The following is a 10,653-nucleotide window of genomic DNA, read 5'->3' as shown; positions in this document are numbered from 1 at the left end:
ACCAGAGCAATATCATGTGCACCATTTTTGCATTCATCATTCAACAAGTGAGGTTTTGCATATTCTGTAGCAGAAATAATCAGAACTTTTAGAATAAAAATAAATATGTGTTGACCATCCCTACTACTGTTGTAATCTTTATGTTATGCTTTGATTTTACTTGTTTTAAACTGCACTATTTCTTCTAGAAGTTACATTAATGAGTTTTATTTCTTCTGCTTTACCTGATTTGGTCACAGTCATTAATGGCTTATTATACCAAGGGCTTTCAACTATTTTAAATTTACAGACTTCTAATGAATTTTGAATGAGTAAGGATTGTCTGCAGTGAATTTGATCCTACTGACAAAAGCCTTGTTTTTCTTAGGTACTTCTCACAGGCTCTCAGAAATTGCCAACTCCAGTCAAGTTAAAAGGTTAAAACTCCTACTGTATTCTATAAAGTCTCTGCTGCCATGCTGGAGTCCCCAGATTCTTCCTCTTTGCTAAGCAGTGAACGATTTATTACCTTGGCATGCTCCGTTCATCGGTCCTGAGAATCCATGCTATTCAAAAATTAGATGGTTCAAGAAGGTCTTCTCTCTGTGGTAAAGAAACGCAAAAACCTCAAATATATTGTGAATATTTTTGGTAGCAGAGGCATTCAGTTAAAGCCTTGAAATATTTTAATAAGCCCAAAAACCTCATCGTCAATCAGCATGTCCCCATTTCATCAGAAGGCAGTGGGTTTTTTCTTACGAACTAACATGTTTCTTCACTGAAAATGTTTAAAAATCTGATGTAGAAATCTACTGATGAAGTGCCTCCACCTCAGATGTAATTTATTTTTATTACAGCACCATTTCCCCACTGGTTTTCTATTTCCTTGCTTTCACGGAGGGTTATTTATATTTGGGGTAAGGGATGATGCACAGCGACAGAAGGGATGGTCCCTGGCATTGCTATGCATTGGCAACATGCCCTGGTCCCAGATAACCCCGGCTGCGGTGGGGCTTGTAGGCACACCTTTCCCCTGCCTTGGGGTCTGAGTGCTGCTAGGTGAAGCCCCCACCCCGGCTCCGTGCCCCCCAGGATGGGTGCCCTCTCCCTGGTGAGGGCCGGGGCTGAGGCCGAGTGCCCCAGGGGCTGCGGGGGGGTTCAACCCAGACCCCCACCAGGACGACTGGCCTTCCTCCCAGACGTGATGTGCCAGGAGTTGTATTTAATCTCTGATTTTTTTTCCCTTGCCATGACTGCCCATCGGTGCAAAACGTGCTGCTGCTTTGGTGAGAAGGGGTGGTTCAGCTGGCACTGGTGAAACCCCACCGAAAAGTGCCTGCCCCAGAAGTTGGGTGACAATTTACACCTTCGTTATCACTCAAAAGTTTCTTTAAGCTGCTCACTGTGCTCAGTTTTGACTGCTCCTTTGCTCAGCGTAGGGATAATGTAAATTGTGACCCTGTGGCGGCACAGTTTGTCATAGGGTACGTGAGCTGTGCCATGGCTTCCTGACATCTCTAGCCCTCCTTCCCAAGCAATGATATCTCTGTAGTTCTGTTTTTTGGTGGAGAGGGTGCCCTTTGTTTTCTTTTGCATTTCGGTACCAGTTGGACTTGGTTTTTGCCTGGCTGATTGATCCAACGTACATCCACCACAAGTTTGCCAGCTCCCAAAACTAGGAATTGCTGGTTATGGTCCTCAGATGACTGAAATAACAATATGGACAAAACTTATTATAAAACAATAACAATCATCTAGATTACTTGTCAAGACCTAGGTTTATACATTTACTTTAGTTTAAGTGATGGAAGCAGCCTAGCTACCTTGGCTTTGATTTTCTTATATTAGATTGAGATCCTTGTGATTAAGTATCACAAGGACGTATCTGTAACATCACCTGTCCCTGCTAATGTAAATCCAGGTCACTAAACCCTCCACAACCTGTATCAAAATGAGTCAAAGGTCTTCCTATGTGGCTTTCCAAACAAGCATGACTGAAGTATACCATTTTCTGTAACTACTGACAGCCAGGGGTGTGATGTGGCCAGCATCACATTCAGCTGCCTTTGAGTCCCTGGCTTCAACAGATGAGTTTCTATTTATAACTGGATTTATTGAAAACGGCCTTTGGCACCAGTACAGACCAGAGCTTGGGCTTTAGTCTCTGGATCTGAGGGGGAGAGTCCTGTCAGTCTCCCACCCCCCGCTTCTTCCCCGCACAAAACAGCAGCCACATTAGGGAGTCATGGAAATAGCTCATGACATCCTGCTATACGTGTTGCTGTAGATATTCACTGGGTGGATCCATTCATTAAAAATCAAATCACATCCCCTTGCCTCATTAACCTTGCCTCACAAGAATGTATTTCTTCTTTACTTTTCTTCCACCTGCCTTACTGCTGATGGAAACGATCTGTTCCATGTATTGCAACCTGACGTTATAAATTACTGTTTTATAGTGCTTAATGCTTTATTTTTCTTAAAACCTTATTTCTTATTTTCTTTCTAGAAAAAAAAAGTTCACATCAGCTTTGTAAAAATTAAATGTCAGCATTTATGTGCCTCAGAGAAGTACCACAAATCTTCCACTGTTGCCATCTCAGATTTCTGGGCACGGTGACTTTTTTTTTGCTATATCTGTGTTTTTGCATGGTGTTTTCACTTACTTACACTATTTGAAAAAGAATGTTTCTTTCTCTTTTGCAGTGAACATTTCTGTTTGACATCACATAGTAATTCCTCATCAATGGTGCTTGAAATAAATGAACATTAAAGCTTGCTATAATATTGTATGGCTTACTGCTGAGTATGCACCGCACACCAGCCAAGGGAATGGGACCCCTGAGTGTTGAGTTAGAAAATGACTAAGCCTCTGTCCCAGACTTATTGGTACAAATGGTCCCTTTTTATATCACACTCCAAAGTCAAATCTAGCAATTCACATTTCTTCCCTTATTTCTTTTTCTTTAAAATTTGTTTTTTCAGCTATTTGATTTAAAGGAACAAAAAGATCTGATAATCCTCAGGTTTTTTTCTTAGTGGAAATACTTTGCATAAGTTCTTTTACTATCCTTTTCCCTGCCACTGCAGTAGGTTTTCCATATATTATCTTTACAGATATATTTTACAATAAAGTAATGAGTAACACAACACAAACACATGCATTCTCTTAATTAAATGAGCTACAGCTTTTTGGCTGAAACAAACAATAATATTATTTATAACTCAAATTACATTACATAAACTGTGCTCTCGTCTATAAAGAGACTATAAATGGCATGGTAGGGTTCCATATTTGCTTTTTTCTTTTTTTCCCCCAATGACTTTCCTGTTGACCTCTCTTTTAATTTACAAATAAAACCATGACTTTCTTGACTGCCAGGACTGAAAATTCACCCTGGGATCTGAGATCAAGCTGTGTTCTTTCTGCTTTATGCCAAAATAGACTCCGGTTCACCTCCCCAGCACTGAGGTGGCTCTGCAGGGTTGGCAGGAATGAAAAGCAATAACAGTACTTTTGCCAGTAAAAAGATGAAGTGAACAAATTCTCTCAGAAGTAGGAAGATACCAATTTTCAAGTCAGCTTTATAGAAAACAGCTGTTGTTTGAAACAGATGCTTGTAGCAGAGCTGGGGTGGGAAGTCTCATTGCTTGAGGTTCCTCCGCAACCTTCCTTCGCTTCTCCCCTTTGGTCTTTCCAGCTCAGCTTGTAGATCAATCAAGCTGAGGTGCTGGCGGCTGTAGTTGCGCAGCCTTCTTCCCTGGCAGCAGTGCTGGACTTAGGTGTTTGTGCCCTCTTCTAATTGTTTGCACCCCTACACTTGTCTTGGTACTGGGGCTGCTCTGTGCATTGGGTGGAGTGGATTTTTGTGGAGGTCCCCAGGCTCATCTCTTTGGAGCCAGGTCCCAACACGACTCTGCAAACTGTTGCACTGTATATGGGTATATATTATATATTATATCGGGGTATATGCTCACCCTTCTGCTTCTGTATTTGTGGGGCATCAGATGAAATCTAGGGAAGGCAGTTTCCTAATTATTTTTTCCTAATCCTGGTCAAAGGTGAACATTTAGCCAGTTCTTTGCACTTAGCTATAACACCTTCCAAAATCTGTGTTTTTGAAAGTCAGTCTGCCATATCATAGTTGGCAAATACATCTTTGCAGCGAGAGTCTGAGTGATATACAATCCTTTGGGACAAAGCATGAAGACTTAACTCTGGGGTGCCCAGCTTCCTTTGGGAACTGGGCATCTCTGTGGGGCTCAGGCACCCACATGCACTGAAACACAGGGATCTAGCGCTGTCCTGCCATGGAGCCCATCACGGGAGAAAGGCTCCCTCCTTGCAAGGAGAGGAGTTCACAGAGGGCAGAGAAATGTGGGCAGAGCAGAGAGGGCGCAGTGCCTGACAGCAGTCAAAAAAGGTGCAAACAGGGACTGCTCTAGTGGTTTTCAGAAGCTGCCATTATTCCTGCTGCCAGCCAAGAGGACTGGGGCACTTGATAGGCGAGAGATACTCTCTTAGGAAAATGGCAACAGGCAAGGCTGGGCAAAGACAGAATTGTATCCAAAGGCACACGTGAAACCCCCTTCCCGGGCTGCAGTGTGTCTCAGCACTCTTGGCAGAACCCACGTTCAGCTGCTTAATCCTCTAATTCACTGTGTTTTATTTGTCATTTATTAAAGACGATAGAGAAAAGGTAATGATGCATAACAAAGACTGCTGCCCCTGGAGCTCTTTCAGGCTGTGGACCACAAAATCCCAAATTCGAACTGTGGGAAATGTTTGGCTAAGGTTCTGTTGGTTCTTAGGGAAATGTGTAGAAGGCAGGAAAATGACCATGTGAAGTTCATGGTGAGCTGCTGATGCCTGGATTTTCAGCTGCCCAGCACTGCCTTCTTCTCCCAGTGGCTGTCCCCTGCAAACCCATGTGCCACCAGCCCCTCTGAGAGCACTGAGCTCGTCATCCAGTGCTGCAGCAATCCTTCTGGAGAGCCTGACGAGCATCAAGAAGCAAAGCTGAACAGTTATTTGCACTTTCTAACAGGACAGATTTAACAGAAGAAACACTGAGTCATGGACGATGTGCACTGGCATTTACAGTTCCTTCTGCTGACACGTCCCCCGTGAAATGTGATTCTCTGCACTGTCTCCTTGGGTTTAAGGAAGGAGAAATTTAGTGGAACCTGATTTTTGATCTTATATGTAATTTGGCCCACTGGATATGCACTGACACATAGACTAAGAGAAAAGGAAGATAATTACAAAAGCAGATTAAAATAACTTCCAAACAAACCAGAGATTTATGCAGAGTTTCTTCTAGAAGAAGAAAGTCTTGTGCTTGTTTTGGCTGGTATGATACACTTAATTTTTTTTTTTAAATGCAATTCTGTAGACTACTTCTGCAAATAAGTGGTTGAGACTTCATTTTAATAATCACAGCAATTTGAATATGCACTTGTTTCTGCCTGGGGGACAAACATCTGCACGTGGTAGAAAATGTATCTGTGACACTGAACTCCTGTAAAGCTCTGCTTTCCCACCAGCCACCACTAAAAAGGTAATTCTTGTTTAGGAGTAAAACCAAATGCACGGAAGTAAAGACATTGACAGCTAAGACATCAACTCTTTTTTCCTCTTAGCTCAATACAATTTGTTTATGTATTACAGCATCTGCTGCAGGTTATGTAAGATCTGTTGCAAGAACTTGTGATATCTGACAAATAAAGGACAAAGTCTCAGTTTAGTTTTGAATTTTCAGGGTTTAGTGAATTCTGCTGTAACCCTGTCCCAGGTCTTACGGCTCCAGTTGGTTCAATTGCAAATTACGTCTTTCCATGATTAATGGCAAAACTACTGCCACTGAGTGCTTTGAGGTTGCAACCCTGTGTGTTAGGTGCTGTACAAGTGTAATCAAAGGACATTCCTTGGGTCAAAGGGCTAAAATTCACATACTAGTTAACAGACAAATGTCTTTTTGAATTGGGTGAACTGCTATATTACATTATCAGAAGCAACCTTTGCATTTTATGAGTTGTCAGTCATTTAAATTAGAAGAATGATCCTCAGAATCAAAATTCTGTCCTTAGCTCAATTTTTAATATTCAGACTACATGGACATCCACTTTGACATCACACAAACTAGTTAGTGATCAGAAAGCTTAATCCTGTTCCAGTGAGATGAGTAGTATCACTGGGAATAACTGAAGTGCTCATAAGAATAATATGAACATGATTACTTAATTCTTGGTTAGATAATGTTAAATTGTTTGATTAAATCCCTTTTTTCCCCTTAAGGCCATCGACAAGACAAATTAACTGAGACTCACAAATATCCAGTTATGATCTAATACAAACCACATACATTCTCAAGGAAAAAAATAAAAATAAGAGGTTTCTTTTAACATGAGGAGCTTGTTACTTTTAATATCAGAGTGAAGACGGAGTAATACTACTGGATTACCATAATTAACTAGGCCAACTTTAAAAAAACCCAACCAACTATGCAGACAAATTACATTCAGAAATTAATTGGATTCTGCATAAGAATTAAATATTTTGCAGTCATTACTTGCAAATGTACACTTTTCTGAGGACAAATGAGTGTGTGCTCATTTAATTAAACAATGCATACTATTACATACTTGAGAATATGCAGAACAACAGATTAAAGGACACATGGACAAACCGATTATGACACTTCTTGAGTTTTTAGCTCTTGAGTTGGCAATTAAAACACTATATCCGTCACACACGTGAAATGCACTTTGGGAAGACAGGCAATATACACTCAATTACTGCTCTTTATTTCATAGATATATAATCTAGAGGAGATAAGTGTTTTTAATCAGTATGAATACATATTGCATACAGAAAGCTGCATCAAAAAAAAGCTGAGATTTGTGGAGTGATGCCTCCACACCGAAGAACATTTATAGCAAGGATTGCACCTGCACGTGTGAGCGTTGTGACAATCCCTACTAACAATTACATTGTGATGACTAACAGTTAACAAAGAGTAGGTAAAGTCCTATATTTAATATTCAATTCTATATTTTATATGTATATATTAAATTCCATAAAGTCCTATGTTCTGTTGCTTCAGCAAGAGTCTGGCATGTTAGTACATAAAATGTTAACCTGTCCCATGGACAAAACTGGGCTCTTGCTCCAGGCAGTGCAATGGGAGGGGACCATCTCTGAACAGTCATCCCACGTGGCTTCTGCTTGCGCTGCGCAGTTAGCTCAGTAAACATGGGGTGGGGAACAGCATCGTTTATTTTGACCAAGTAACCAATAAGTACGGCTGGAATAAAGAGTCATTGAATTAAGTTTATGCTTGCAACCTTTGGCATTTTCTGCCTCTTGATTTCTTAAGTGGGTAAATACCTATTACACTTTGCTCGGTTGATTAAGTAGTATTTCCAGGTTTGCTTTTGTGTTTATTTCTATTTTTAAAATACAAAATCACAGAAAAATAAGTCAACAGGAAGAGTTTAAGTCTTTTGGCACTTTAATTTACTTTTGGGAAAGCATGGCTTCTTTACACTCAGTCCACATAAAAAGCTACCACTTTCTTTTGCTCAAACCTCCCAGGACATTTCACCTTCAGTCAGAGCCCAAATGGAAACTTTTAGAAAGAGGAAAAATTTTTGAGGTTACTGATGTGTGGTAATACAGCAGAAGTAGATAAGAAATCATTGCAGTGTTCTGAGCCAATGTGTTCCAGCACCTACGTCATCACCCCTGCACTTGGAAAATCAGTGTGTCTTTTTTTTTCAGGAGTCTCTTAGCTCCCTCTTCTTTCATTCCTCAGTCCTTCCTTTCAGCCCACTTGTGTTTTTATCTGTAAAAATATATGTTAGCTACAGGACAAGTGAGAGGGTAGCATCACTTTGTGGACAAAGGAGGAGAGATGAATAGACACAACAAGAAAAAAACATGCAATAAGAAAATGGTGGAGCAGATTGTGGAAGACAGTCAGGCTGTATGTAAGTTCAGGTTGATACTGGGATGAGACAAAAATAGAGTATTTAATGTATCCCTGTGGCAATTATCAATATTAATATGACTATGTAATGGCTGTTAGAAGCATAAAACTAGGAGAATAAAAATTGATCATAGAATTTATACAAACCATTACGATAATTTAAATCCTTATGATCAGTGTTTACTTATGTCTTAGGGTAGAATAATGAACGTTTAATTGCAGGCAAGCAATTTTATGTCAGAATAAATCACAACTTGGGCGCAGTGATACCATTTATCCAACAATGCAGTTGATTTTGGCACTCATTCAGCATTCTTTATATTAAGTTTTAATGCAAAGCAGCTGAAGCACACTGTTAATAAAGCTGTTAGATACAACCCATATATGATGAAATGTTCCCCATCCTCTCCCCTTTTCTTCCTTTTGACACACACAGGGCTTATTTTTACAGTACAGATTCACTTTTTGATCTCTAAACTAAGGGAAACAACGAGCCAAACAAAATAAAACACACATGCAACAAACACAGTCGATTTCTGAAGCTGGAAGGGTGAAATGTGGAATGACTTCTTGTTCCAGGAATGTTTTGTTAAGCATTCAGAATTTTTGTTTTCTGAAGGAATTATACAGATTAAATCGTCTGGAACAATATCATATCAAAAGACTGATGACTGTATTTTAAAAGCAGGAGATCTTAATCTTAGTCTAGAATAGCGTAAGAAGTATCTGTGTTAATTTATTCTAGTTTCAATGTGTATTAAGATGTGACCTGTCCTGAACTTGAGACTCATTTGAGAAGTAATATAAAATGTTATTAAAGGACAGACATGCTAATAGGATAGCAAAAAACCCACCCTGTGTCAACACTCAGACTCCTGAATATCTCAGGCAGCCCTCGCCAAAGGTCCATAGCCAGCAAACTCCCCTTCATATATTACCAGAAGACTGGGTCAAGCACCTAAACCTGTCTGAGCTGGAGGTCTGAGAAGGTTTTTTACCATTTAAAGGCAAGTTTTATGGCCTTTGCAATGCACTAGCATGTTCATGGGAGATGTGCTAGTTAGTGAGCAAGCTGCTGCTGGGGGGACTCTGCATGGGGAGGCAGGTTTACTCCACCTCTGTTAAAATCTCTATCACTAATACTTGCTTGAAATAGAAGGTGGAAAAGCATAAGACAAATGACAAGGTTATTGGTGTTACAAATCAAGGGCGGGCAGTCATAGTGACCTTCCAGAAAATATTAATCTAAAGAGAACGAAGTAGTTCTAACTTTCTGTATGAATATGGGAAATAAATTAGAGGAAAATTAGGCAATGTTATCCAAAAAAATTCTCAGATTCTGGTGGCCAATATTTTATGATGGCCAAAACCCCAAACTCAATGACCTACCCCCCACCCCAGCCCCCTAAAAGTTATGCAGACTCTGCAAATAAATTGCAAATGCTCTGGCAAGAATTGAGTACCAAGGACATAAACAGGATATGTCTACTTTTCTCATCTGCCTCGGCTGTTTACCCTGTCATCTACAATGCCCTATTACATATATATCTATATATATTTAAATTAGACTTTGAAAACAGGTAGAAACTGAGAAAGAAATCACAAAGTAAAATCTAGACTGTAACACTCCTATTTCAGGTTAAACAAAGATGCACTGTATCACCAGCGTACTGGCATTGGCAGGAACTGGAGGTGATTAAAGAAAGAATCAGAATGAACTGCAGGAAGTTCAGAACATTATCAGAGCATTATCCTTCTTCATATACATAGATATATAAACTATATATAAATATATAAAAATGTTATTCTAAAATTTCAAATGCCAATAATAATATTGCTCTAGTTCATATTTTAACTGTTAATAAGCTAGCTCTATTTAAAACAGAGTATTACAAAGTCTAAGCAATAGCTAAATTTGAGTTGAGTTATATTTAGGGTAAATGCAGTACTAAACACTTCAAGATAAAGGCATTTCTTCATGAAGTAAAATGGAGTCTCTACAGGACTTCATGATTAAAAGAGAAATTATTTGTCATGCTTTGCGTATTATTGGGCTAATTAACGGCTGGACTCAACATAAGTCCCTTTTTTCCAGGAAAGGACTTGATGTACCATATTTTATCTAAGCTATATTATTTTGTATATGTTTAATACTAATTTCTAGTGAAAAAGTTGCAAAATGAAGAGAAAATCTTATTTCGCACAACCTATTTCACAATTAAGTCTCTCTCAAACTAAGGTGATTTATTAAATGAGCAGAACCTCCTTGCTTGTTTTGCTCATATCACTTTTACATAATCCACTTACTGTTGATATTTCGTGAGTTTGTGTTGCAGCCTTATATTCTTGATCTCTCTTTAAAGATGATTTTCTAATTAATACTGAAATACACATGCCAACTTACACACAGAGGCCACTCTTAACAGAAGTTTAAGGCTGCGAGTTCAAGCACTCAAAGAATACAGAAATGCAAGAATCAAGACTGCCAGTGAATTCTCAGGTCATGTCCTTTTTACAAGTATGCATAATCTTTAATTATCTTTCCTTGTTCTCTGTTGCTGTGCCCACTAGGATTTTTTCAGAGGTTTTTGTTTGGCCAGCTCTGGAAGGTAGCTCCTCCACCTCAGGAAGGCCACTGCCAAAGCTTAAGATTTTATTTCAAAACCTGAAGAGATTTACCAGA

The sequence above is a fragment of the Gymnogyps californianus genome, chromosome 1, assembly GCF_018139145.2.
Source record: "Gymnogyps californianus isolate 813 chromosome 1, ASM1813914v2, whole genome shotgun sequence".
Lineage (NCBI taxonomy): Eukaryota > Metazoa > Chordata > Aves > Accipitriformes > Cathartidae > Gymnogyps > Gymnogyps californianus.
This window is presented reverse-complemented; position numbering follows the sequence as displayed.